Source organism: Pleurodeles waltl, chromosome 1_2, assembly GCF_031143425.1.
Source record: "Pleurodeles waltl isolate 20211129_DDA chromosome 1_2, aPleWal1.hap1.20221129, whole genome shotgun sequence".
In the NCBI taxonomy this organism is placed as follows: domain Eukaryota; kingdom Metazoa; phylum Chordata; class Amphibia; order Caudata; family Salamandridae; genus Pleurodeles; species Pleurodeles waltl.
In genome coordinates this window covers 1314723648-1314749670 of record NC_090437.1, presented here as the reverse complement: position 1 = coordinate 1314749670, position 26023 = coordinate 1314723648, and the positions used below count along the sequence as shown (strand labels likewise).

Genomic DNA, 26023 nt, shown 5'->3' with positions numbered 1-26023 from the left:
ACGGAACGTGTTAGCACACGTGGCACTGTGTTCTCACACAGGAAGTTATTTATCGCCAGTGGCTGCATTTGCACTTTAGCAGCTGCGTGCATTGTACTAGCGCACAATGACTGAGCGCGAGGTCTTTGTAATCACCACCCTGGGTATCCAAATATAGCAAAAATAAAGACACAGTATACTGTGGGAAGAAAGTGCTGCTGCTGTGAATTGGCAGGAAAGTGGTATGTCGGGCTTAGGGGACGTCGTGAGTGTGACAGCGGGCGCCAAGACCGTGCATGCAGCGTTCCTCATTGCTGGCGGACCCCTGGCGGCCACCAGCACTCACTCTAGGATACATTACCGTCAGCATACCACGGCAAGCACTTTACACTGTCGGTGGGACCCCAGCAGTAGAAGGGGCTTTATAGGAGCGCATGAGACTTTGTGGACGGTCCCTTGAATGACTTGCACATCTGTGCGGCTGCTGCTCTCCCTTCTGCAAGGCGGGAAGAAGTGGGGGGGGGGGGGGGGGGCACGTTAGAAGCATTCGGGATAGATACAGAGTAGTTAGGCCGCGGGATGTCCTGAGGGCCCGGCCCTGGCATAGGAGAGCTGCTTCCAAGCGCTTCACTTGTACCCAGGGGCGGCTGAGCACTGCGAAGGGAGGAGGGCAAAGGGTTTCTGGGAGCGGCAGGGATCAGGGAAGGAGTAAAGCCCTGCACTGTTTGCGAATGTATGTCCCTCTCTCCCTCCCCCTTATGACGCCCCAACCAGGACAGTGGTGCACGGGCCACGAGGGTAAAGGGTCCCGGCACGGCATGTTAGTGCCTAGATGCCATCCCTAGAGTTCAGCCCCACTCGCCAGCCCCGCCTCCCTCCCACAGCAGCGATGGAGGAACCTCAGAGGCAGCGCGCTTCTGCACTGCATGCTAGCGCCTAGACATTTCTCCACGGGCTAGCCAGGCGCTCGCTGAACAGAGCTGTAGTGACCGCAGACGCAGTCCGCCCCCACTACATGGTGATTTGTGCCCCCCCCCCCCCTCCATTTCTAGTTTAAGTACCAGGCCCTCTACCCAGCTACCTTTTACGGCAGTGCCGGCCTGCACTCCACACCAGTGCTTGGCTACCACGAACCCCCCCCCCCCCCCCGCCCCCATCGGTGGACCCACCGCGCCCCTGACATTGCCCTCGCCTCCCCCCGTGCTAATCTGCAGCCTTTTGGTGCTTGGAGCAGGATTTCTCGCCTTGCAGCGCTAGGCTGCCACAAGCAGGCTGATACTTCTGCAGCCATGGAGGCGAGGCCCTGGTTCTGCCCCTAGCCCCCTCTGCCCGGCCTCCTTGGGCCAACAGTGGCCCATGCCCACCCATCTGTGCCCAGTGCTGCCCTGTGGCTGTAGGCAGGGGGCTACATGGTAGAAGCGAGATGCCAGCCCCTCCCTCCTCTTAAAGATGCAGGCACCGGCGAGGCGCTCTCTGTCAAACAACACTCACATCTCCTCCGTCCCTGCACCCCACTCCTCGGCCCTGCTGCTGTGAAGGAGCTGCCCCTGAGCCCAGGAGACTGACTCCTCCCCCCGGACCCTCTGCAGGTGCCAGGCTCAGGGGATGCCCAGGGATGCTGCGAGCATCCCGCTGCCGCCTCCTCAGGAGGGGATGGAGGGAGATGGGCGGCCAGCGGCAGTGAGGCAGGTATGGGGGGCACACCTTGCCTCCCCCTCAGCCCTGCGCCCAGCTGCTGCAGCGGACTCCAGGGGAGGTGTCTCGTCCCCTTCACGGTCTCCCCGAGCGCCACGGCTTGCCCCGGGCATCAAGATGGGGGGCGCAGCCCTGCTGAAGGTAAGGGGTGCTGTCTGATGGAGGTGGCATGTGCCAGGAGGTGTCCCGTGAATGGGCAGCGGTCTCTACCAGGGCAGGGATTAGGGGGGCGGGTCACCACCCTGCAAGGGTCCGGGAATGATACGCAAACATGCAACGGACCCGATCCAGGCGGGAGGCTCCATTTGTTAAGGGAAAAAATAGCTTGTATACCTTTCACCCGCATGAAATAAATTCTCCCGACTTCAATATGTCACCAGGGACGATTTACAATATTTGTATGTCCTTCCTTCGCCTTTGCAAATGTTGGCATGTGTGCACATGAATAAATGATACTGGAGGCTAAGGCAGCAGGGTCCTAAATAGAAATGTTTATTTTTTATGTCTCAGGCACCATTGAATGCCCCCCCCCCCCCCCCCACACACACACACACACAAACACACACTCCTGCCGGCCGCCTGTGTCTTCACCATCGGTCGTGTCCACTGCGGGCACCGTCGGTCCACGCTCAGCCGAGGTGAAGGGACAGCCGCGGGGGGGGGGGGGGGGGGGAGCCCGGCCTCTGATGCCACCCAGGGTGATGCCAGTCGGGGTTTACATGCGGTTGTGTAGCGACGTGCGAATGTTGTGAGTCTGTAGCGCTGTTTGATCTGTCACAGCTGAATTGCTAACCACGGCCTCCATTTGTGTCTTGTGTGTGTGCGTGCAGCGAATATGTAACATTTATATACACTTGATACACGCGTATATACATCCAACCATATAGGTATATATGTATATTATTACAAATATATGTGTGTGTGTGAATACATACGTATTCACGTCTACTGTGTAATATACATATATACGTATATGGTTGTATGTGTGCGTGTTTGTATACACGTATGAACACATATTTTGTGTCATTATTACATATATGTTGCATTTATATCTGTATATCCGAGGACACACATTCCTACAAGTGGATACAATATACCGCAGCACTAAATGCAAGCTCCAGGTCAATTTTGTAAAACCTCTTTCTGGATCGTGTGCCCGCACATATGTGTGGAGCGCGCGCCCTGTGTAGTACACCTGCGGGGGGGGGGGCGGGCGGGTGGTAGTGGGTGTTACTAAAATCGGCCTGTTGTGTTTAGACCCTGCACCCTCCATGCCAATGCACAGACACCGTGCAATGGAAGAACATGGCATGTCCCGACCCCGGTGCACGTCTGAGCTCCGGGGTCTATCCGGATAAATGATCACGGTTTTGCCCACTCCCCGGACAGTTTTTTTTATGACTGACACGTCGTTAGACTGATTGGATTATACTTGAACTGATCATCGCACACCGCAGCCTGTGGGGGGCGCAGGCCGAGAGAGTGGCCTATCTCCGATATGAATACATATCGCGACAGCAATCGCGACGAAGGAACCCCCATGCCCACTTCCTCTTGAAGGGTGTTTCTGCTAAAGAGGGTCTCGAGCTCTGCTTTTCCGGAGCAGCTGATGCCAGTATGTGAAGGTGGCAGGTTTTCCTCCCGTTGCCATGGGAGACGATGCAAAGCCAAGGTGGAGAGGAGGGCAGGGCAGGAGGGGACCGGAGAGAGGCGCCTGCCATCTTATCTACAGACGAATTATGGGCTGTTTCTTCACTTTGATGCAACACGTGGGCCGGCGTCGTCACGCTTTGTGCGGAATAACACCAAATAACCACCTGCATAGTAGGCGCTAATAATTGGACATAGTGTAGCTTCACCTGTTGGCTCTCAAGGACAAATGCTGTCCATGGACCGGGATCCCGACCTGCGACACGCAGGTTTGACACATAACTTCTCCGCCACATGTGCACCACCCTTCTGAGCTGCCTTCTGCGTTGTCTGCATCCCTTTAGAGAAACCTGGAGTCTGTCTCAATAACTAACATCAAGCAGTGACTGAAAATAAGCAATACTCATGTGATTATCCTTTAACCTCGCATTCCAGAGTAGCATGCTACCTGCCATAAAGCGCCTCAACGCCTCGGCATGGTAGCAGGCGCTAAAAATAGCGACTGAGTTTCCATAAATAAAACTTAGGGGCACCTTTATACAATAACATGATCGCTCTCCTGGGGGAAATAATTCATAATTTAATGGGCACTAATTCTCACTTCAGGTGAAGCGTGGACAGGATTAACCTCGTGCCCTCGAGGCGCTGTTGCATGCATTTACTCCAGTTTCTTTGTGGTAGATTACAGTACCAGTAACTGGTGTGATCATCAGTGAGAGCTGGTACACACGCTCGGTGGGATGTTTACAACTGTTGCACCTGCACCCCTAAAGAGGCCTCGAAGCACTTTAGGGTGGGTAGCATGCTACTCAAGGTCAGAGGTTAACGAAGCCTGAGGGGCTCCCCTGCACATGACATGGAGGGGCCCCCCTCCTGGCTCATGCGGAAGGTCTCAGGCCAGAGTACTGTGAGGAGGGGGCCCCATGGAGCGCGGGGGCTGTGGGGGCCTTTGTTACACTCCCTGTGCTGTGTGTTGGTGGCTCTCGGGATTGGACTTGTGTTCTCTAGGAGTTTGACACCAGTTTCTTTGTGGTAGATTACATTAATAGGGGTTAGATGTGATCAGTAGTGCGAGTTCCTGCGCATGGTTGGTGAGAACTGTGTCCCCCAAGGCAGACTTTGGTCTGTCACATGAGGCTTAGCGAGATATCGGGCCCCTAGGAGCAGTTTGGGGCTGCTGTTTATTGCATCCGGAATAGTTCTGTGCCCCAATCTCCACAGCTCTGGTTTTCATTGTATTTTTTCTCTATATATGGAACATTAAGATCCTTATGTGCCGTATTTACAAGGTCCACCTTTTGTGGCTTAACGCCACCTTGTAAATACAGCCCCTTCACACGCAGCACTTTGTCTGGAAAGGACGTGCACTGGGTGTTGGGGTGGGTGTGCCACACCAACACCCATTGCATTTTGATGCTGCTCCAGATATACAAGATTTTATAAACCTGAGGCAGTGTCAAAAACTAACACCACCCCAGGGGTGGCGTTAGCATAGCGCAACAAGAAGAAATGCTTAAATTTCTTCTCTTTTTTTGCTCTTTCTATGCGTGCTACGTTCTGCAGCACGCATAGAAAGAGCAAATCACCATTGAAGATTGTTTTTGTGCAGGAAGGTGTCCCTTCCTGCACAAGAACAGTCTCCCCTCAACGCAGCCATCCTTGCACTATGGCACAAGGGTGGCTGTGTTGGCATTCAGCTGCAAATTTAGTGCCGGCGCAGGGGGGACCACAGTGGTGCGCCATATTCTTGTTAATACTGTGCATCCCTGCATTTCTAAACTGACGCAGCGTGGCGCTGCCAATTTTGGCACATCACCGCAACACTTTATTGGAATTCTGGCCCTATGTTTTTTATCTCCTGAGTTAGTACTCAGAATATCACAAGTGCGTGTAAATTACTCCTGTTCTGCACACTATTGTCGGGTGTATACCAAGAAACATTGATGAGTACTTTCCAAACTAGCCTGGTAGGAAGTGTCCGCACAAACCCAGAGATGTTTTAATACTTGGACAAAGTGGGCAATTGCACAGGGCCCCCACCTTCCAAGGGGCTCCCTGGAAAAGTGGACATTGCCTGTATTTGACATTGGTCAATTCTATTTTTCTATCCAAACCTCTCTTCCTCACTGCCTACCTCTAGTTCTGAGTGCCTCTCTACCCAGTATCACCTTAAGGGTCTTTGAGGTCCCGGGCAAGGCATGTTTCAACTGTGTTTGTGAGACTCTGGTAAAGTTTAATGTATAATTTAGTACTGCTTGGCACCATGCAGGCTTGAATTAGCAGGAAATGGGTAATAATATTCAAAGTTGTTCGGTGCAATGGCCCCCTAAAAACATGTTTTGCCTGGGGGTCTCAAAACCCTTAAGATGACGGTGCATAAACCCAGAAGAGGGTGAAAGTAGCACTCATCTCCTAGTTAGTGCTGGTGCTAAAACGGGTACGCATTGCTTTCGCACTCGCTTTACGCCTAGCATCCTGGCGTAAATGACCCGTTTCTGTCTGCCTTACTGAAATTCGATGTAGACTTAGGTCACAAAAAAGGCTGCAGCGGTCCTTCCCAAAGTAGGGAACTGGTCACAAAGGTATTTTTGAGGTGTAAAGTAGTATTCCCATTGTAGTCCATTAGTACTCTTACATGCATTTCTGTAATTGACCCCACAGTATTTAAAATGGGGCTACAATGGAGTATTGAGAAACTATTCATATATAATTAGTACAAATAAAGAAAACTGGACCTGCGTTGTGCTTTTAGCAATACACCGCTGGATGTTTCTTGCAAGAATACACGACTCCTCCTGTAGGAGTAGTTCCCATGTTCATAATAAATGCTTTTGTGAGTCCGCATCAACGTCGCTGGAGCAGTGTGGGACATGAGGAGGCTTGGTTTCTCCGCAGTTGCTTGGATGCAAGCCCACGTGGTCCTTGTTGAACAGGCCAGGTAGTGGGTTATTTGGTGGTGGACATCTCCATTTGTATGCGGACCAATGAGAGCATGGCCTGTGTCTGTCCGTACTCCCTGGTCACCCCGCAAGACATCACTGCTATTGGTCCACACAGAGTAACAGCTTGCATTTTTAAGGTCATGTGGCCTACTCTCAGAGGCATTTCGGAGTACCTAAAGACTACTCCTGCAGTACTCTGTTAGATACTCTTAGATGCCTTTGTGAACTGGCCACAAAACCTCTAGAGTGGAAATAAAATGGGCATATTCAGTGAATATTCCTATATGCTTAGAACGAATAGAAAGGTTTGTGGACTCATTATATGGAGAGGATGTGGCACAGCAGCCAGTGCTACCGACCCCATTGCAGGGGATCCAGGTTCGAGTCTTGGCGTTGACTCAACATCCTGTGACTCTGGACAAATCACTTAGGAGGTCATTACAAGTTTGGCGGTCAGAAAAATCCGACCACCAAACTCCTGACGAGGAGACCTCCACGGTGCTGGTGGTCTCCCCACCGGCCCCATTACAACTTTCCCACTGGGCTGACGGGCAGGAACCTTGGCAGCAACGCTGTCACACGCAAGGTGCACCAGAACCCTTGAAATGCGCACTGTCTACACAGCAGAATGCCAAGATAAGGCTGGTGGAGAACAAGGTTGTAATCACAACCAAGACCACTGTCATCTCATTATGATCAGAGATCCTGGCGGGCAGACCACTAGGGCCATAATGTGGTGGCCACCGCAGTCGCGGCGGTCCAACCGCCATAGCGAGTCTGCCGGTCTTGAAACCCCCAGACTCGTAATCAGGCCCATAAGCTCCCTGTCCATATGGACAGTGCCTGGATGCCCTCACAGGTAATTAGCCACGCTCTACAAATCAGAGTATTTATTTATTATTGTGCTTTTACTACTAAAGTTGGATGTTGCAGGCTGATTCGCAAAGGCGTGTAAGAGTATGCAAGGGCGCCCTCGTCTAGCACTACTTTCCAAAGTCATGAATGCTTTTGTGAATTGACCCCAATGTATCTCGGGGTTCAATCAACTTTTTCGGGAGATGAAGTGATAAAATTCCATGTCTAAAATTGTAATTCCACGTTTTTGAGAGTATAAAAATGCCCAGTAAGAGCCAGCTGAAGTGTTGACTCTACCCATTCAGTTTGTGGCCTCTTTGCTGAGCTCTCCTGGCAATGCTGCTTGTTGTGATAGTGTATTTAGTTTTGTGTTTGCTTCAGATACTGACCTGCTTTTTAGGTCTAGCATTAGCGAAGACCTTTTGGTTTCACTAAAATTAGAAGTTTGATGTAATTTCAAACCATATTTTACTACGAAAGTGTAATTTAGCAAAATGTTCATGAAATTCTGTGAAATTGCACAAGAAAAATGTACATGATTGCACTCATTCACCCGTCAATATATGTTAGTTTGGTCCCTCCTCAAAGTGAGTAATATGAATTATCTAACCAGTCTTTGATGGTCAGAAGTCCAGCACCTCTTAGTAGCTTGGAAAGTGAGTCTTGCAGCAAAACAGGAGAGCCATGTGAATCCCATAACCATTGTCACTTAGAATAACACAGCCAGGGATATTTCCTACTCACCCTTCCCAATTTGTCAACTATGAAGGAAGAGTGAAAATTCCAGTTTTTTTAATAAGCTTGATATTACAAGGTCACAACCACTCGGCCTGATTTAGAGATTGGCGGATGGGGTTACTGCATCACAAATGTGATGATATCCCGTCTGGCGTATTACAATCCCATTATATCCTATGGACATCGAAATACGGCAGACGGGATATCGGTCACGTTGGTGACGGAGTAACCCGTCCGCCAAACGCTAAATCGGACTCCTAGTAACTATAGACAGTAGCTTAGCCTAGAGCCCCACCACCATACAGCATTGACAAACAATGCTGACGTCAATAAACCTTGCCCCATATTTCCAGTCCGACTTGGTTCCCTCTTTTGCCCTTCGATCGATATGTTGCGGACGCTATCTTGAAAAGTGAGCACATCAACCCCCACCAAAATACGTAGCTGGGTGGATTCGGATCCTTCCACCGTAACTGCCATGAAGCTTCAGCCCACAAACTCCGGGGGATGATCATTATCCCAAGAGCCTAATAGGATAAACTTAGAATTTAATGTTATTTTCCTATCAAAGGCATCAGATAGTTTGACTGCAATGGCTTGCCAGTATTGCCTCCGGTGAGCCCACGTAACAAGCATATGCACATCATTGGCGTTCTCCCCAAAGCATCAGAGCATGCAGGATACATCTTAGGGTTCCAGATAGTTAGTCAATGAGGAGTGTAGTAGAGTCGATAGCACCTTGAGACCCTCAAGGGTGAGTAGCCACGCTTTACAAATACTGATTGAAAGATTGATTGATATACCATCTTAAAATGATTAAGGACTAAATTAGCTGACCGAAGATATCTGCCCTGAGTGGTGACTCCCATGCTTCTGTCAGAGCATTGTTAAGAGCGGGCAGATATTGTCAAAATAAAGCGTCACTACTTTGATGTAGCACAAGGAAGGGTTGCCTTACATTTCCAACAACTGAATCTTATCAGTATTAATTGCAGATCTTATGGAATAGCTATGGATCTGCAAAATTCCACTTCTCTGGAATATTTGATTAAAGCGTATTTAAAAAAGAATCTAATTTCTCTTTCTGATGGACGATTATTTCATGAGGGTCTTAGATTTTAAAATTGGCAAGATATGCCAGAACAGAACTAAAAACCTAAGCTGTATTGCCCAACAGTAAAGCTGTAAGCAGGCAGGTCCATCCTCCTTCCAGACTCTCTCCTTTCCAAGCCACTTTTAAACCTCATTAACATCTGTTGCAGTTTTCCTGTAAAAGACTAGGTTATTGAAAGTAATCATTATTCTTTTTCTAATCGTTGGAGGCACCAGGTAGGAAGAACCTGCAGCTTAGGAGGGAGGCGCGACTCAATGATTAGAAAGAAGGCGAATTGTTAAACAGAAACTGCTCCTCCTTTCCAGCTTTGCCTTGATATCAGACTTCCCTCAGTTTAAACAAACTATTTCACCTACATTTTGATGGGATGTAAATTTGTGGATATCCAAAGGAGGTTTAGGGACCTCTAGAAACATAGAGGAGATGTCAACACAACAGCCCAGATGTCTCTTTGTCCACCTTCTATCCAGAGAAGTTGATGAACTCTCCTATGAGCAGTCCCAGAATGGTGAATGAAAAGAGGGTTTGTCCTATAGATGATAATAACATCCACCTATAGAGCAACCCTTTTCTCCAATTGTTCAAAGTAAAGGAAGCAATTTAAGTGTATTGTGTTGTACAGTGTTCAGGTAGTTCAATATATAAATCAGACAGAGCTGGAGAAAGAGGACAACTTTGCTGAGCACCCCTGGTATTCCAGATGTTTTGGTAAAACTGCTATTTACAAACACCAGGCAGCTGGGGCAGGATACAGTTTTCGAATGGCTGTTATAAACGTATCTCACAGTCCAAAATTCTGTGAAATCTGCCTTACATACCTGCAAAGCCTTTAGCAGGGTCAATAGATTTAGCCACCAGTGGGATCATCATAGCAATAGGTTAAACTGTTAACGTCAATTGCACCAATAAGGTCACGTGTGAAGTCTAACATAACGTCTCCTTTGGATGAAACCTTTTTGATTTACATTAATTAGGGCTTAATAAATGAATTAAGTCTTGCAATTAGAATGTAAGCTTACTATTGACACTAAAACACTAATTCGTCTTTAGTTTTTTTCATCACAGAGATATCTTACCAGTTTTTAGTAGCTTCCTCTCAGCTGTAAGAAGCAGTAACTCCACATTTCAAATATGTTTAAATTAGCACTTAACGTGTTTCATGATAGTGGGCAGAGTATCTGGAACCCCTTAGCAGGGAAGCCATCTGGGTATGTGCTTTCCCATTGTTAGGTCTAACCTGCAACAGCGCATGCGCTCTCCCTTTCCAGAGATATTGGGTTCTAAAAATCGCTTGTAGACCGCCCACTGCTTACCATTTGTTGGCTTCACTGTCCCTCTTATTTGCTGCCTTGCAATTGACCAGTGTGTCTTGGCTTCACTTCCTCTTCTTTCATGTGGTGCATGGACCAACTACTGATTCCTTTCTCTTGATTAGGTTAGGGTCCTTCCTGTTGTCTGTCTTAACATCCCACACCCACCCTAAGGGGAACAAAGCGCTATGATGCGGCCAGCACTGGCCACATCATAGCCCTTATTTTCATAACATTTAGCTATACTGTACAGCAGCAATACTTCTGTACAACATGGCTAAAAAAATAGTGGCAAAGCCAATAGCTCTCCCCTTGGCGCAACATATTGGCTTTGCCAGTGCTTGTTAGGTCTGGCTTGATAGCACAGCTGTCACTAGCTGTGATGTAATACTACAGCGAGGAGCTGTGGCTTTGTGCAGATTGTGGTTCACCTGAGTACAGCTTTTGATTTGGCCAGGGCTGTGTGCTTCCACAAAGAGTGCTGAACTTCTAGGCAGCTGTGATCATTTGTCTATCAAGCTGCGTAACCCAGGGCTCTTTATCAAATCAAACTTCTGTGTTACAGCAGGAGACTGACCTAAAGTCCTTTAGGTCACACACACATGCCACTTTTGTTCTTCTCTAGCAGGAGCACAGATGTGAGGTGGGCTGTCAGGAGGAGTGTGTTGCTGTATTGCAGTCCCAGCCCCTCGTCTTCTCTCATTTCCACCAACTTCTGAGATACCGTAACATGGCACTTCCTCAGAGAAGGGTGTTTTTCTTTCTAATTCCTAGCTCAAATATTTATGGGCTCGTGAGAAGTGGTTGTAGAAGCTTTTTTTAAGCTCCTTGTATGCCCTTTGCCAATTCCTCTCTCCACAATGTTGCCTATGGTCCTCTCTGACATTACTTCATCATCATTTACATTAGCAATTATTACATCAACATCCCACATTTGTACATCGGTGGGGCCATTAATTCACATGTAATTTTCCAAGTTTGTAAACATTTCAGTTCCAGTTAATTTAATTATTAATCTTATTTAGTACTTATATATAATTTTTTTTAAATACAATACTATTATGCTTAATGTACGTCTTTTATAGATATTATATTCACTAATTAACTTCTTAACTATACTGTATTTGCAATCCATCGTCAAGCTTAGCAGCACTATCATCTACTCATCCCTGAACTCTAAAAAACCTGTACTCCTGCGTAACACTACGCATGCACTAACCCTGCTCGTTATATACAATCGGGGTTCGGTGCACTGTCCTTTGGGAGAAATGAGGAATGAGCACCACCTGACTAATGGACAAATTTACAGAATGCAGATTTTTCGGGGGTTATAGTAAGATTAGGCAATTTCTCCTTCCAGGAAATGCTTCCATTAGAATGCACGATGAGCTATTGTAAATCCGAAGAAACTCAACTATGCAGTTTGTCACGCTCAGGTTTATTCCTGCATGCATTCTACATTGAAAGAAATATTTTTTAAATACTTTTTCGCAGCCTTGCCCTAGCCAGAAGAGCAGACTTTAATGCGATAAACACCATTTGTTCATACAGTACATGCACACAGCATTTGTAAATGCCGCCTCAGTTTACATTGTTTGGTACATTAAAGCCAGGCCCATTGACTTTACCAATGCTTGCTTGTTGCCTGTATTTCCAGATTCACCCACCTATGGTGTAAGTTAGGTAAGGTAACCTATTTGATCAGGTATCTATTGCAGTGGAGTCCAAAGTCCGGTCCTATCAGCACATACTACAACAATAAACTTGTGCTCGAACCCAGGACCTAAACAGCTTTTTGCCAAATTGGTCAAAGCATCGTATCTAAGTAGTTCCATTTGCTTTCCCTTTAACTTTCTTGCCAGCATCTTCCTACTTTCCGACCCTTTCTCTATTTCTACTTGCAGCTTGGCCCTCTAAATATCTTTTGGAGGTTGTATTTTTACCATCTGTTCCCATCTTGGTCACCTAAGTCAAAACCTTTTAATTTTACTAAAATTATATGTATAATATACTCACGTACATTGACTTTCAGTCAACCCAAAAACCTTTTTATTTTAGACCACATTTTTTTTTAAGATTGGTGAAGGCCCTGCAGCTTTTCCACCAATAAAGATTTAGATGACAAAATAAACCAGGCATTGACAAAGCCAAAATGCTGGTGACCAAGCCCCAATCATATTGGCTTTGCCAATGCTTGTTAATTCTTGATTTTCTTGTGTGTGTCCAATTCAGCTTGAGGGGCTCTTGCAGAGATGTAGGAGAGAAGACCATCAGCTAATTACCAATCTGAAAGACCCCGTGGCTAACCACGCCCCCTGCCTGCACCATACCAGACCAATGCACTACTATGAGAAGGAGATAGGTAGGAGTCCCTCGGCAGGGTTGCGCCCACCACCATCTTTCTGGATGCGGCACTAGACTTGCTGTATATTCAACACATCAAGTGATCGCAACGAGATTAGGCCCTCCAAGAAATCTTTAATTAAGTGTCCCCTGTAGCGTGCTATAAGCAAAGGGCTTAAAATATAATTATTTTTGTCTGCAGTCGTTAACTCGAGGTACATAAATGTTACATGGAAATGACATTTGTTGTAGCTGTGAGGACTGAACTCACTCTTTCATTTTTCTTAAATAATTTTTAGGTCGAGCGTTAGCGTTCGGCCTGCTGTATACTTTTAAGTATACTATACTGTGAGTTCCAGCATTTTCATTTGTTAGTTGCAGAGTCCTTAAAAAATCCTTGCTTGCTAGTGGTCAGTTCTGCCTCTTTGTCCTGCCTTTTTTCACTTTGGGAGCAGCACAAAGTAGTACTGTGTAATTACGCTATGTCCTGTTTACCTCTTCTGTAAGGGACTTTTTTTCTCAGTATTTGCCTGTTTGTCTTACACTGTGGATGTGTGTTCAGTCCCTCCTCCCCACCAGCTCCCTCTGTAAAGTTAAAGGGCCGCTAACAAACACCAGTGACCCGATTGCCTCTCCCCAAACTTCCCTGCTCTCCCCTCTATTTTCTTTCTTTATATTCTCACCCTGTGTTCCCCTCTCTGTTTATTAACCTACTCTGGCGGCAGCACCCCAGACAGAAGAGGGGTGTGCTTACATGGATGCAGAATGTGGGGTCCGGCCCCCACCACAAGCCACATGTGCGGCTCTTTATCCGGAGCCTGCACTGTAACCTCTCAGCTTTATGAAGGGGCACTGAGCGCAAGTACAAGACAAGTTGAAGGCCCTTTAAAGCCAGGCTAGAGTGGGGTGGGGGTCTGTAGACTCCCAGCAGGGTATGGGTGCACACCCGCAACCTCTCACACAGAGACAACACACTCCTAGCCAAAACACTCACACTCGGAAACACAAATATAGACTGAGGCACATGAAACAGACCAGCTCTCACGCACACCTTGGAACTCAAAACCTCAGCTTCATTAATTTGTGTGGATTTAAAAAAATTCCTTGAGCTCCATTGTACCAGTTGTTCGGGTGATGGGATGGTCGGTTGTACACAGCAGTGTTGCTCGATAGGTGGTGCCCTACGAGTTGTGTTGGCTGACGCTGCCCTTAATAATTTGATTATGAGTGATGAAGTTCACAGCTGCGGAGAGTGGCAAAGATGCTGCGTCTGACTATGTTATCACCCGGGGGTCTGATCTGGTGTTTTGTTAAAAGGTTGAACATATGAAAGAGACTGCCGAGCAATCCCACCTAGCTAAAATATTTGCAAGCGTGCTAGGCCTCTGTCTGCTTTCAGGCTAATTACTATTTTTTTTGCATTTCAGAGCATCTTTTTTCGGGTTTAGCTTTTACCAGAATGCAGAAAACAAAAAAATACACGCAATTGGATAAATTACTCGCACCTTTAGATCTTTTGTGTGTCAGCCATGTAAAACATCTCAGTAATCCCATTCCCTTTACTGCATAACATTTCACCTGAGCCACAAGAATCTGAAGAAAGTGTAGCAGAAACTATATCCGGTCTGTCTTTAAGGTGCTGTCTGTGTAGCAGGCAGAGGCTTTTAAGCGCTATTTTCTTTGTAACAGAGACTGGAGCTTTGAATCTGCATGCCAGTATGAGGTGTAGTGACACACACATACATTTCCTTTAACAATGCCTTGCATTCAGCACATCCAAACCCTGCTCTTTGGAGACGTTTTTAAACAAGCATTTGCAATGCAATAGGTCTCGCATTTGCGAGAGTTAGATCTATAGGCGTTGTAAATGGCAATGTCTTTTACCTATGTCTTTTGTTTTGGAGTGTAGAGGATGTATATGGTGTGGAGTGGAAATGTGTGGCATGTAATTTAATTGTTACCCATGGAATTGTACAGTGTGGAATTGTGTGGTACAGAGTGTATTTGTGTAGTGGAATTATGTGGCATGGTGAATATAAATGGGTGCGTTGTGGTGCTCTCTATGGACTGTTTTGAGCATTACAGACTAATGCCAAAAATGTATTCCTGATAAATGTTTTTTTGGGTTTACATGATGATTGTATATGTTTTATTAATCTCTCCTTATTGCAGTTATGATCATGCCAGCCAGGCCAGCGTAACATCCTTATTACACTATGACTGTTTGAACACTCTTGATATGTCTGGGTGACCCTTCTAGTTTATTTCTTCTCTGTGGCTGTCTTGTGTTTTTTTGGGGGGGAATTGGGTTAGCCAGTCAGCAACTCCGAAGGTGAGGTGGTGAAAGTGGTAATCTGCATGGCAGATTTAAATTAGGATGCAAAATGGCAACCTTTCAAATTTTTGCTACAGTTAGAGGAAGAAGGTAAATGGACGTGCTTTAGTTATATGCAGTGCCACTGGAATTATGTGGCAGGAAAGGACCAAATTACGAGGCAGGATTGACCAATTTATGTGGCAAGAAAAATTCAATTATGCATTTACAATGCCGATAGCTCTAACTCGTGTAAATGTGAGACCTATTGCATTGCAAATGCTTGTTATTAAATAGTAAGAACACAAACACTTGAAGCATCTTTTCCTAATTCACAAGCATCGCCCACAAGGCATCTTTGTAGCTGTACTGTGCAGTGGCCTTACCCGGCAGTAACATGTCTGAAAGTACGCTGCATGTTCAGGATAGAAATAGGAGGCTTGTATGTGCGCCATGTTCACCCCCTGCGTCCCCTTTACTAATCGTCACCACTTTCACGTTACTTTAACACGCTGGTTGCAGCTCCTCGAAGCAGCTGACTGTTGAGCCGCATTTAAAGTGAGAGACAAAGAAACTGGGAAGCTAGGAGTGCAAACCAGAGATAGGAAACAGAGAGTTCAGGGTGGGAGGGAGAAAAAAAAAAAAAATATATATATACAGTATATATAGATATATAGATCAGTGGTTTAGGAAATGCTGAAAAGGGAGTCAAGGTTTCAGTAAACCTCCATTGTAAGGATGCATTTAGAAATACTTTCAGTGGCCTTGTTTCACTGGCACCATTTATAAACATATAAAAATGTTGTAATCTTCATAATTAGACAGAGAATCATAGAGCCCCAATTGCACAGAATGACCGCACATGTGACATGAAATGCAAAAAATATACATGATTATGAATCCCTCTATTTTCCTGTCAAAGATATCCTGATAAGAGCTGGAGGGTGTGTAAGTGATGTCGAGGGGGGCGAGGAGAGGTGGTAGCCAAACAAAGGTCACGTGACCTGTGAATCTAGACTGTGTATCCTGGCACCTTTCATCACCAGTGAATGCTATTGGGCCTGGAGGTCTGTGGTTTGCAGACCAGCTCCGGGTGCTGTCCCTGAGGATGTGAGGTGGATCTGGCTGAGGTGAAGGGTGAGTGGAGTGAAGAAAGCCTAGTCTTTTCATCTAACCGGGTTATTGTGACTTCATTGGCTGAGCCCCAGCCACTGATGTAACGAAACTCAAGGGGAGGCTCCTGGAAAGTATATAGAGGTCCCCCTCATCCGGACTCGCTCAGGCACTCTCAGTCAGGATACTGTGGTGAGGGGGCCCCCTTGAGGTCAGGGGTTCCCGCCACACCGCAGGGGATGTGGGGGGTGTTTGTTACGCCACTGGCCCCAGCTCACAAGTTGTGGGCTCAAAGTGCTGTGGAAAAGACCAGTGTCTTGTGGTCCATCTGCAAGGAATTGGCACTGAGAGCCAAACTAAAACTTAAGTTGGCACCCAGGAGTGGACTTTCTGTGCTACTCTGGCATTTCCCTTGTGGGCTGCAGGATGGCCTGCCATGACCTAACCATGGCAGTTCCAATCACGGCCACCTGCAGTATGAGTATTTTTGCAGTGCTTAATTTGAGCCAGTGGTTTCCGGTGCTCGGCACAAGCACTTCCTTGTCAATACCGGTGCTTGTGAGAGTCTGCCACAAGGTGGCGCTGTCTGGCTGTTTTAGAGATGACCACAATAACAGTTAATTATTATTTCAATGTACATGAAAAATGACAATTACCTGCCACATAAGCCATTCTTATGGGAAACGTCCAGAACATCGACTCCGAAACAAGGATTACGTTGTTAATGCAAGCGGAACAACGCTTGCGTTAACGACTCCCTTTTTCTCTGCCTCAACCACGCATGTGCTGAACAACACACATGCGTGGTTAAGGCATTGAAAAAGTGAGAGTGCATCGGAAGAGGACGCGGACAGGTAGGTGGGGCCGAGGCAGGGTTGGGGGGTCATTTTAGGGGTGGGGTGTATTAAGGGCTTGGGGCGGGGGTCAGGGTAGTTTGGTTTTTTAGGGGCGGGTGAGGTATCGGGGTAGTTCTGGTGTTTAGGGGAGGGGGATCTGGGCAGTTCTGTTTTTAGGGGTGGGTTGGGGGGTCAGGGTAGTTTTGTTTTGGGGTGGGGGTGGTTTTGTTTTTGGGGGTGTGGGGCGGGGTAATTTGGTTTTTGGGGGTGGGGTATCGGGTAGTTGGGTTTTTGGGGGTGGGGTGGGATGATCGGAAAGACTTTTGTTTTTGGGGGTGGGGTAATTCGGTTTTTGGGGTGGGAGGTCGGGGTACTTTTGTTTTTGGGGGTGGGGCGGGGTGGTTTGGTTTTTGGGGGTGGGGTCAGGGTACTTTTGTTTTGGGAGGTGGGGGATCAGGGTAGTTTGTTTTTTGGGGGTGGGGTGGGGTAATTTGGTTTTTTGGGGCGGGGGATGGGGGTAGTATGGTTTTTGGGGGTGGGAGGTATCCAGTGTAGTTTTGTTTTAGGGGTGGGGAAAGTTTTGTTTTAGGGGTATTTTTAGTATAATGTGTGGGGTACTTCTGGGCCTTAGGGCAGGTTGGGTTCGCATGCTAGAACCACGCATGCCAGAACCACGCATGCCGTTCCCACACATGCTTTTACTAGGCATGCTTTTACCCCAAAAAATCGTTGTATAGGTTTGCATGGTAAAGGCATTCCTGGTAACACTGCGTTGTTCACGCATGCGTGGTTCGCGCATGCGTTGTTCCATCATACTTTCCATTCTTATAGCTTTGGTGGCCTACAATAGTCTGAATTGTCGCACCAGCAGGAGTGTGATGGTTAGTAGCTGTGTCGTTAGAATCATTGGCAGCATAGTGGGGGCAATGTGGGGGGCGAGATGCAGGGGCCTCCTGACAAGGGCCCTAGCACTTACTTGTTTTTACAAATTAAGCACTGTATTTGTGTGAGGGATGGATTTGGTTTCCAAGCTTCCCTGCTGCCACCCAGCAAGCTGCATTGCATTCTTGTAGAACATGCCCCAGGAAGCATGCTGTCTCACCCTAGCTCCCACCCTCCCACCCCCTACAGCACCCCTGAGAATTATCCTCTTCTCTGTACCCCTGGCCCTTTCTATAATGCTGGCTGCTCATCCCCGGGGGATACCCCACACCTGTCAGGATTAGGGCCTGTAAAGACCACATCAGACGGATTCAACTCCCCACCAACCAGGCAGTTGGGGTGGAGGGAGCTTAGAGAGGGAGAAGGTGCAAAAGGACCATTTGGCTTCAAAAACATAGACAAGAGTCTCCTGTGTGCATGGAGTGCATTAGCATCCATGATGCTGCGGTCTCCTAGCTAGGCCTGTACAGACTGGCAGGAGACATGAATATCCAGAGAGTGGTTACACTGAGAAAACACCATTGAAACGTCAGACTGTGAGCAATGAGAATAACCAGGGCAGGTGACAGTCACAGAATCCTGATAGAGAGGGTGTCCCTGGTCATTAGAAGGAGAGAGGGTGGCTATCCCTGGTCATTAGAAGGAGAGAGAGTGGCTGTCCCTGGGTACCAGAAGGAGAGAGAGTGACTGTCCCTGGTTAACAGAAGGAGAGAGAGTGAATGTCCCTGGTTATTGTAAGAAGAGAGAGTGTCTGTCCCTGGTTAATAGAAGGAGAGAGAGCGGCTGTCCCTGGTCATTAGAAGGAGAGAGAGTGGCTGTCCCTGGTTAATAGAAGGACAGAGAGTGGCTGTCCCTGGTTATTGTAAGGAGAGAGAGTGGCTGTCCCTGGTTATTGTAAGGAGAGAGACCGGCTGTCCCTGGTTAACAGAAGGAGAGAGAGCGGCTGTCCCTGGTTATTAGAAGGAGAGAGAGCGGCTGTCCCTGGTCATGAGGAGAGAGAGTGGCTGTCCCTAGTTATTAGGAGAGAGAGTGGCTGTCCCTGGTTATTAGAAGGAGAGAGCGCGGCTGTCCCTGGTTATTGTAAGAAGAGAGAGTGGCTGTCCCTGGTTATTGTAAGAAGAGAGAGCGGCTGTCCCTGGTTATTAGAAGGAGAGAGCGCGGCTGTCCCTGGTTATTGTAAGGAGAGAGAGTGGCTGTCCCTGGTTAATAGAAGGAGAGAGAGCGGCTGTCCCTGGTTAATAGAAGGAGAGAGAGCGGCTGTCCCTGGTCATTAGAAGGAGAGAGAGCAGCTGTCCCTGGTTTTTAGGAGAGAGAGAGCGGCTGCCCCTGGTTAATAGAAGGAGAGAGAGCGGCTGTCCCTGGTTTTTAGGAGAGAGAGAGCGGATGTCCCTGGTTAATAGAAGGAGAGAGAGAGCGGCTGTCCCTGGTTATTAGAAGGAGAGAGAGTGGCTGTCCCTGGTTATTAGGAGAGATAGTGACTGTCCCTGGTTATTAGTAGAGAGAGTGGCTGTCCCTGGTTAATAAAAGGAGAGAGAGTGGCTGTCCCTGGTTATTAGGAGAGAGAGCGGCTGTCCCTGGTTTTTAGGAGAGAGAGAGCGGCTGTCCCTGGTTATTAGAAGGAGAGAGCGCGGCTGTCCCTGGTTATTGTAAGAAGAGAGAGTGGCTGTCCCTGGTTATTGTAAGAAGAGAGAGCGGCTGTCCCTGGTTAATAGAAGGAGAGAGAGCGGATGTCCCTGGTTAATAGAAGGAGAGAGAGTGGCTGTCCCTGGTTATTGTAAGAAGAGAGAGTGGCTGTCCCTGGTTATTGTAAGAAGAGAGAGTGGCTGTCCCTGGTTATTGTAAGAAGAGAGGGTGGCTGTCCCTGGTTAATAGAAGGAGAGAGAGTGGCTGTCCCTGGTTAATAGAAGGAGAGAGAGCGGCTGTCCCTGGTTAATAGAAGGAGAGAGAGCGGCTGTCCCTGGTTAATAGAAGGAGAGAGAGTGGCTGTCCCTGGTTATTGTAAGAAGAGAGAGTGGCTGTCCCTGGTTATTGTAAGAAGAGAGAGTGGCTGTCCCTGGTTATTGTAAGAAGAGAGAGCGGCTGTCCCTGGTTATTGTAAGAAGAGAGAGTGGCTGTCCCTGGTTATTGTAAGAAGAGAGAGTGGCTGTCCCTGGTTATTAGAAGGAGAGAGCGCGGCTGTCCCTGGTTATTGTAAGAAGAGAGAGCGGCTGTCCCTGGTTATTGTAAGAAGAGAGAGTGGCTGTCCCTGGTTATTGTAAGAAGAGAGAGCGGCTGTCCCTGGTTAATAGAAGGAGAGAGAGTGGCTGTCCCTGGTTATTAGGAGAAAGAGTGGCTGTCCCTGGTTATTAGAAGGAGAGAGAGCAGCTGTCCCTGGTTATTAGGATATAGAGTGGCTGTCCCTGGTTATTAGAAGGAGAGAGAGTGGCTGTCCCTGGTTATTAGGAGAAAGAGTGGCTGTCCCTGGTTATTAGAAGGAGAGAGAGTGGCTGTCCCTGGTTATTAGGAGAGATAGTGACTGTCCCTGGTTATTAGTAGAGAGAGTGGCTGTCCCTGGTTAATAAAAGGAGAGAGAGTGGCTGTCCCTGGTTATTAGAAGGAGAGAGCGCGGCTGTACCTGGTTATTGTAAGAAGAGAGAGCGGCTGTCCCTGGTTAATAGAAGGAGAGAGAGCGGATGTCCCTGGTTAATAGAAGGAGAGAGAGTGGCTGTCCCTGGTTAATAGAAGGAGAGAGAGCGGCTGTCCCTGGTTATTGTAAGAAGAGAGAGCGGCTGTCCCTGGTTAATAGAAGGAGAGAGAGCGGCTGTCCCTGGTTATTGTAAGAAGAGAGAGCGGCTGTCCCTGGTTAATAGAAGGAGAGCGAGCGGCTGTCTCTGGTTAATAGAAGGAGAGAGAGAGCGGCTGTCCCTGGTTAATAGAAGGAGAGAGAGCGGCTGTCCCTGGTTAATAGAAGGAGAGAGAGAGCGGCTGCCCCTGGTTAATAGAAGGAGAGAGAGCGGCTGTCCCTGGTTATTGTAAGAAGAGAGAGCGGCTGTCCCTGGTTAATAGAAGGAGAGAGAGTGGCTGTCCCTGGTTATTGTAAGAAGAGAGAGCGGCTATCCCTGGTTAATGGAAGGAGAGAGAGTTGCTGTCCCTTGTTATTAGAAAAGAGAGCGGCTGTCCCTGGTTAACAGAAGGAGAGAGAGTGGCTGCCCCTGGTTATTAGGAGAGAGAGCGGCTATCCCTGGTTAATGGAAGGAGAGAGAGTTGCTGTCCCTTGTTATTAGAAAAGAGAGCGGCTGTCCCTGGTTATTAGAAGGAGAGAGAGCGGCTGTCCCTGGTTATTAGAAGGAGAGAGAGCAGCTGTCCCTGGTCATTAGGAGAGAGAGTGGCTGTCCCTGGTTATTAGGAGAAAGAGTGGCTGTCCCTGGTTATTAGAAGAAGAGAGAGTGGCTGTCCCTGGTTATTAGAAGAAGAGAGAGTGGCTGTCCCTGGTTATTAGAAGGAGAGAGAGCGGCTGTCCCTGGTTAATAGAAGCAGAGAGAGCGGCTGTCCCTGGTTTTTAGAAGGAGAGAGAGCAGCTGTCCCTGGTCATTAGGAGAGAGAGTGGCTGTCCCTGGTTATTAGGAGAAAGAGTGGCTGTCCCTGGTTATTAGGAGAAAGAGTGGCTGTCCCTGGTTATTAGAAGGAGAGAGAGTGGCTGTCCCTGGTTATTGTAAGAAGAGAGAGCGGCTGTCCCTGGTTATTGTAAGAAGAGAGAGCGGCTGTCCCTGGTTATTAGGAGAAAGAGTGGCTGTCCCTGGTTATTAGAAGGAGAGTGAGTGGCTGTCCCTGGTTATTAGAAGGAGAGAGAGTGGCTGTCCCTGGTTATTAGGAGAAAGAGTGGCTGTCCCTGGTTATTAGAAGGAGAGAGAGTGGCTGTCCCTGGTTATTAGAAGGAGAGAGAGTGGCTGTCCCTGGTTATTAGAAGAAGAGAGAGTGGCTGTCCCTGGTTATTGTAAGAAGAGAGAGCGGCTGTCCCTGGTTAACAGAAGGAGAGAGAGCGGCTGTCCCTGGTTATTAGGAGAAAGAGTGGCTGTCCCTGGTTATTAGAAGGAGAGAGAGTGACTGTCCCTGGTTATTGTAAGAAGAGAGAGCGGCTGTCCCTGGTTATTGTAAGAAGAGAGAGTGGCTGTCCCTGGTTATTGTAAGAAGAGAGAGTGGCTGTCCCTGGTTATTAGAAGGAGAGAGCGCGGCTGTCCCTGGTTATTGTAAGAAGAGAGAGCGGCTGTCCCTGGTTATTGTAAGAAGAGAGAGTGGCTGTCCCTGGTTATTGTAAGAAGAGAGAGCGGCTGTCCCTGGTTAATAGAAGGAGAGAGAGTGGCTGTCCCTGGTTATTAGGAGAAAGAGTGGCTGTCCCTGGTTATTAGAAGGAGAGAGAGCAGCTGTCCCTGGTTATTAGGATATAGAGTGGCTGTCCCTGGTTATTAGAAGGAGAGAGAGTGGCTGTCCCTGGTTATTAGGAGAAAGAGTGGCTGTCCCTGGTTATTAGAAGGAGAGAGAGTGGCTGTCCCTGGTTATTAGGAGAGATAGTGACTGTCCCTGGTTATTAGTAGAGAGAGTGGCTGTCCCTGGTTAATAAAAGGAGAGAGAGTGGCTGTCCCTGGTTATTAGAAGGAGAGAGCGCGGCTGTACCTGGTTATTGTAAGAAGAGAGAGCGGCTGTCCCTGGTTAATAGAAGGAGAGAGAGCGGATGTCCCTGGTTAATAGAAGGAGAGAGAGTGGCTGTCCCTGGTTAATAGAAGGAGAGAGAGCGGCTGTCCCTGGTTATTGTAAGAAGAGAGAGCGGCTGTCCCTGGTTAATAGAAGGAGAGAGAGCGGCTGTCCCTGGTTATTGTAAGAAGAGAGAGCGGCTGTCCCTGGTTAATAGAAGGAGAGCGAGCGGCTGTCTCTGGTTAATAGAAGGAGAGAGAGAGCGGCTGTCCCTGGTTAATAGAAGGAGAGAGAGCGGCTGTCCCTGGTTAATAGAAGGAGAGAGAGAGCGGCTGCCCCTGGTTAATAGAAGGAGAGAGAGCGGCTGTCCCTGGTTATTGTAAGAAGAGAGAGCGGCTGTCCCTGGTTAATAGAAGGAGAGAGAGTGGCTGTCCCTGGTTATTGTAAGAAGAGAGAGCGGCTATCCCTGGTTAATGGAAGGAGAGAGAGTTGCTGTCCCTTGTTATTAGAAAAGAGAGCGGCTGTCCCTGGTTAACAGAAGGAGAGAGAGTGGCTGCCCCTGGTTATTAGGAGAGAGAGCGGCTATCCCTGGTTAATGGAAGGAGAGAGAGTTGCTGTCCCTTGTTATTAGAAAAGAGAGCGGCTGTCCCTGGTTATTAGAAGGAGAGAGAGCGGCTGTCCCTGGTTATTAGAAGGAGAGAGAGCAGCTGTCCCTGGTCATTAGGAGAGAGAGTGGCTGTCCCTGGTTATTAGGAGAAAGAGTGGCTGTCCCTGGTTATTAGAAGAAGAGAGAGTGGCTGTCCCTGGTTATTAGAAGGAGAGAGAGCAGCTGTCCCTGGTTAATAGAAGCAGAGAGAGCGGCTGTCCCTGGTTTTTAGAAGGAGAGAGAGCAGCTGTCCCTGGTCATTAGGAGAGAGAGTGGCTGTCCCTGGTTATTAGGAGAAAGAGTGGCTGTCCCTGGTTATTAGGAGAAAGAGTGGCTGTCCCTGGTTATTAGAAGGAGAGAGAGTGGCTGTCCCTGGTTATTGTAAGAAGAGAGAGCGGCTGTCCCTGGTTATTGTAAGAAGAGAGAGCGGCTGTCCCTCGTTATTAGGAGAAAGAGTGGCTGTCCCTGGTTATTAGAAGGAGAGTGAGTGGCTGTCCCTGGTTATTAGAAGGAGAGAGAGTGGCTGTCCCTGGTTATTAGGAGAAAGAGTGGCTGTCCCTGGTTATTAGAAGGAGAGAGAGTGGCTGTCCCTGGTTATTAGAAGGAGAGAGAGTGGCTGTCCCTGGTTATTAGAAGAAGAGAGAGTGGCTGTCCCTGGTTATTGTAAGAAGAGAGAGCGGCTGTCCCTGGTTAACAGAAGGAGAGAGAGCGGCTGTCCCTGGTTATTAGGAGAAAGAGTGGCTGTCCCTGGTTATTAGAAGGAGAGAGAGTGGCTGTCCCTGGTTATTAGAAGGAGAGAGAGTGGCTGTCCCTGGTTAATACAATGAGAGAGCGTGGAAGCCCGTTCGTTAAAGCACGAGAAAGACGCAGCCCCTGGTAGCTAAAGCGAGTGAGGGTCGCTGCTCCTGGTTGTTAAAGGGAGAGAGAGTAGCAGCCCTGCTAGTTAAAGGGGGAAAGAGCCCCTGCTAGTTCAAAGGAGAGGCAGTGGCAGCCCCTGCTCAGTAAAGTGAGGGAGACAGGCTGCATCTGCTAGCTAAAGGGAGCGAGAGTGGCCGCTATTACTAGTTAAAGGGAGAGAGAGTGACAGCACCTGCTAAGAAAAGAGAGAGAGAGTGGCCTCTCCTACTAGTTAAAGCGAGAGACAGAGGCAACCCCTGCTAGTTGGAAGGAGAGAGAGTGGCTGCCCCCCCTTATTAAAGGGAGAGAGAGTGGCAGCCCCTGGAACTACCCTAAGATATCATGGCATCTTATCAAGGGGGGTCACCCCCCTCGCCGGCAGCAGCAGCTGCAAAGCTTTAAAAATAAAACTATAATAAACAATGCTTATTATCATTTTATTTCTAAAGGGGCGGGGCCATGGGGGTGACGAGCAGTGAGGGTAGTGCACAGAGCACTCCCCTCCGTCAGCATGTGTGTTTGTCAGGCCGTCTCGGGCCAGCCAAACACACTTGCGCACAAGGGCTCTCTCCAACCCGGCACTGTGTCGCCGGATTGTATACAGCAAGCCCTAACTCCCACACTGCTTTGGAGAGCCTAGCCAGGGCACTCCAGCAAATAATAACGCTGCTCTGAGCAGCGTCATGATTGGCCGCAGGGCAGGCTGGGAGTTTGTACCTGCACTGGGGCAGAGCGTGCCGGCGTGGACATGCGTTTAAGGTAAGATTTTATTTTTTACCTTTTTTATTTTTCTTTTACTGCCCCTTCCCCCGCCCCGCCACTATGGCCAGTTGCCAGCCACAACTGCATCTTATCCACATCAAAGTGCATATGGACAGCCATTCGGCACAGTGAAGGGAACACTCTCCCCGTGCTTCCACCTTCCAGTGTAAACAGATACCCACCTTTGTACTCATGCAGGCGCCGTGTGCGACAATCTTTTTTGGCAACCCTCCCCCCCATGACCTCCTCCTCGGATTCCTTCACTACCACCTGGCAAAAGTGCGCCTCAACTCTCCATAGCCCCTCTCGCACATACATTTAATTTGTTTCTTTGCAGCAGCCACATTAACCCTCTACACTACTTAATGGTGTCAAAACTGCCACTGGACAAAACTCTGATCTCTCTCTCTCTAGCAGGAACATTAATCACAAAAGTTATCTTGACATTTGTATTGCTGACTGAAATCTGGGCAATTGTAAGTTAGTGGTAAACACAGAACCCCTCAGTCCCACCCCCGCGTCAGTGACTCTCCTCCAGGTATCCCCTCCAGCCGGCCCTGTCATCATGCACACCTCACATGGGAGGAAGAAGCCATATTGATAACTTGCTGTTATTGTCAGGTCTAGGGGCTCATGACTGACACGTTCAGCACAATATTCCGGAGAGATAACTTTAATGGCCTGATGCGTTTTCCTACCCATAATTCTCCGCATGCTGCATCATATGGCCCAAAACACACCTCGGCATGCTTTAGCTAAAACAGTGGCAGTCACCATTTTCTGGGGACTTGTTGATAACGCAGAACTAATTACGAACCAACTCACAGATTGAAAGTTCCTGTCGCACACCAAATACATCTGGAGTGTGATGTATTGCAACTTACTAGGTCTTAGGGTCATATGTACAAAATATATAGGGATTGCGATTTCCTGATGTATGAAAGTCTTAAATAGCGATTCCTAGTGGTTTGCAAATAAATTAATGAGGAGGGTTGCAGTTTGCGACCCATTAGGAATAGCAGCCATCACAGGGATGGAGGCCTGCTGGGGTCAGCAGACCACCTTGTCTGTGATTCATTTTTAAATAAAGCAATATCCTTTTTTTAGTGCAGCCCGTTTTCCTTAAAGATTGTTAGCTTCATTTGAAGTGGTCTGTGGGACCACTGCTCGCTCGTAAAAAATATTTTGTTGAACATCCCCAAAGGGGAAGGGGTCCCAC

The 26023-nt window shown here is 48.0% G+C and overlaps 1 protein-coding gene across 1 annotated transcript in view; it reads left to right on the top strand.

Moving 5' to 3' along the window:
• The first annotated feature begins 858 nt into the window (after positions 1–858).
• The window catches only part of FBXO41 (F-box protein 41), a 437558-nt gene continuing 412393 nt past the window's right edge, over positions 859–26023 (top strand). Inside the window, exon 1 of the mRNA XM_069205615.1 lies at positions 859–1815. The gene's annotated coding sequence lies outside the window, so the exon portion shown is untranslated. The remainder of the gene's footprint in view (positions 1816–26023) is intronic.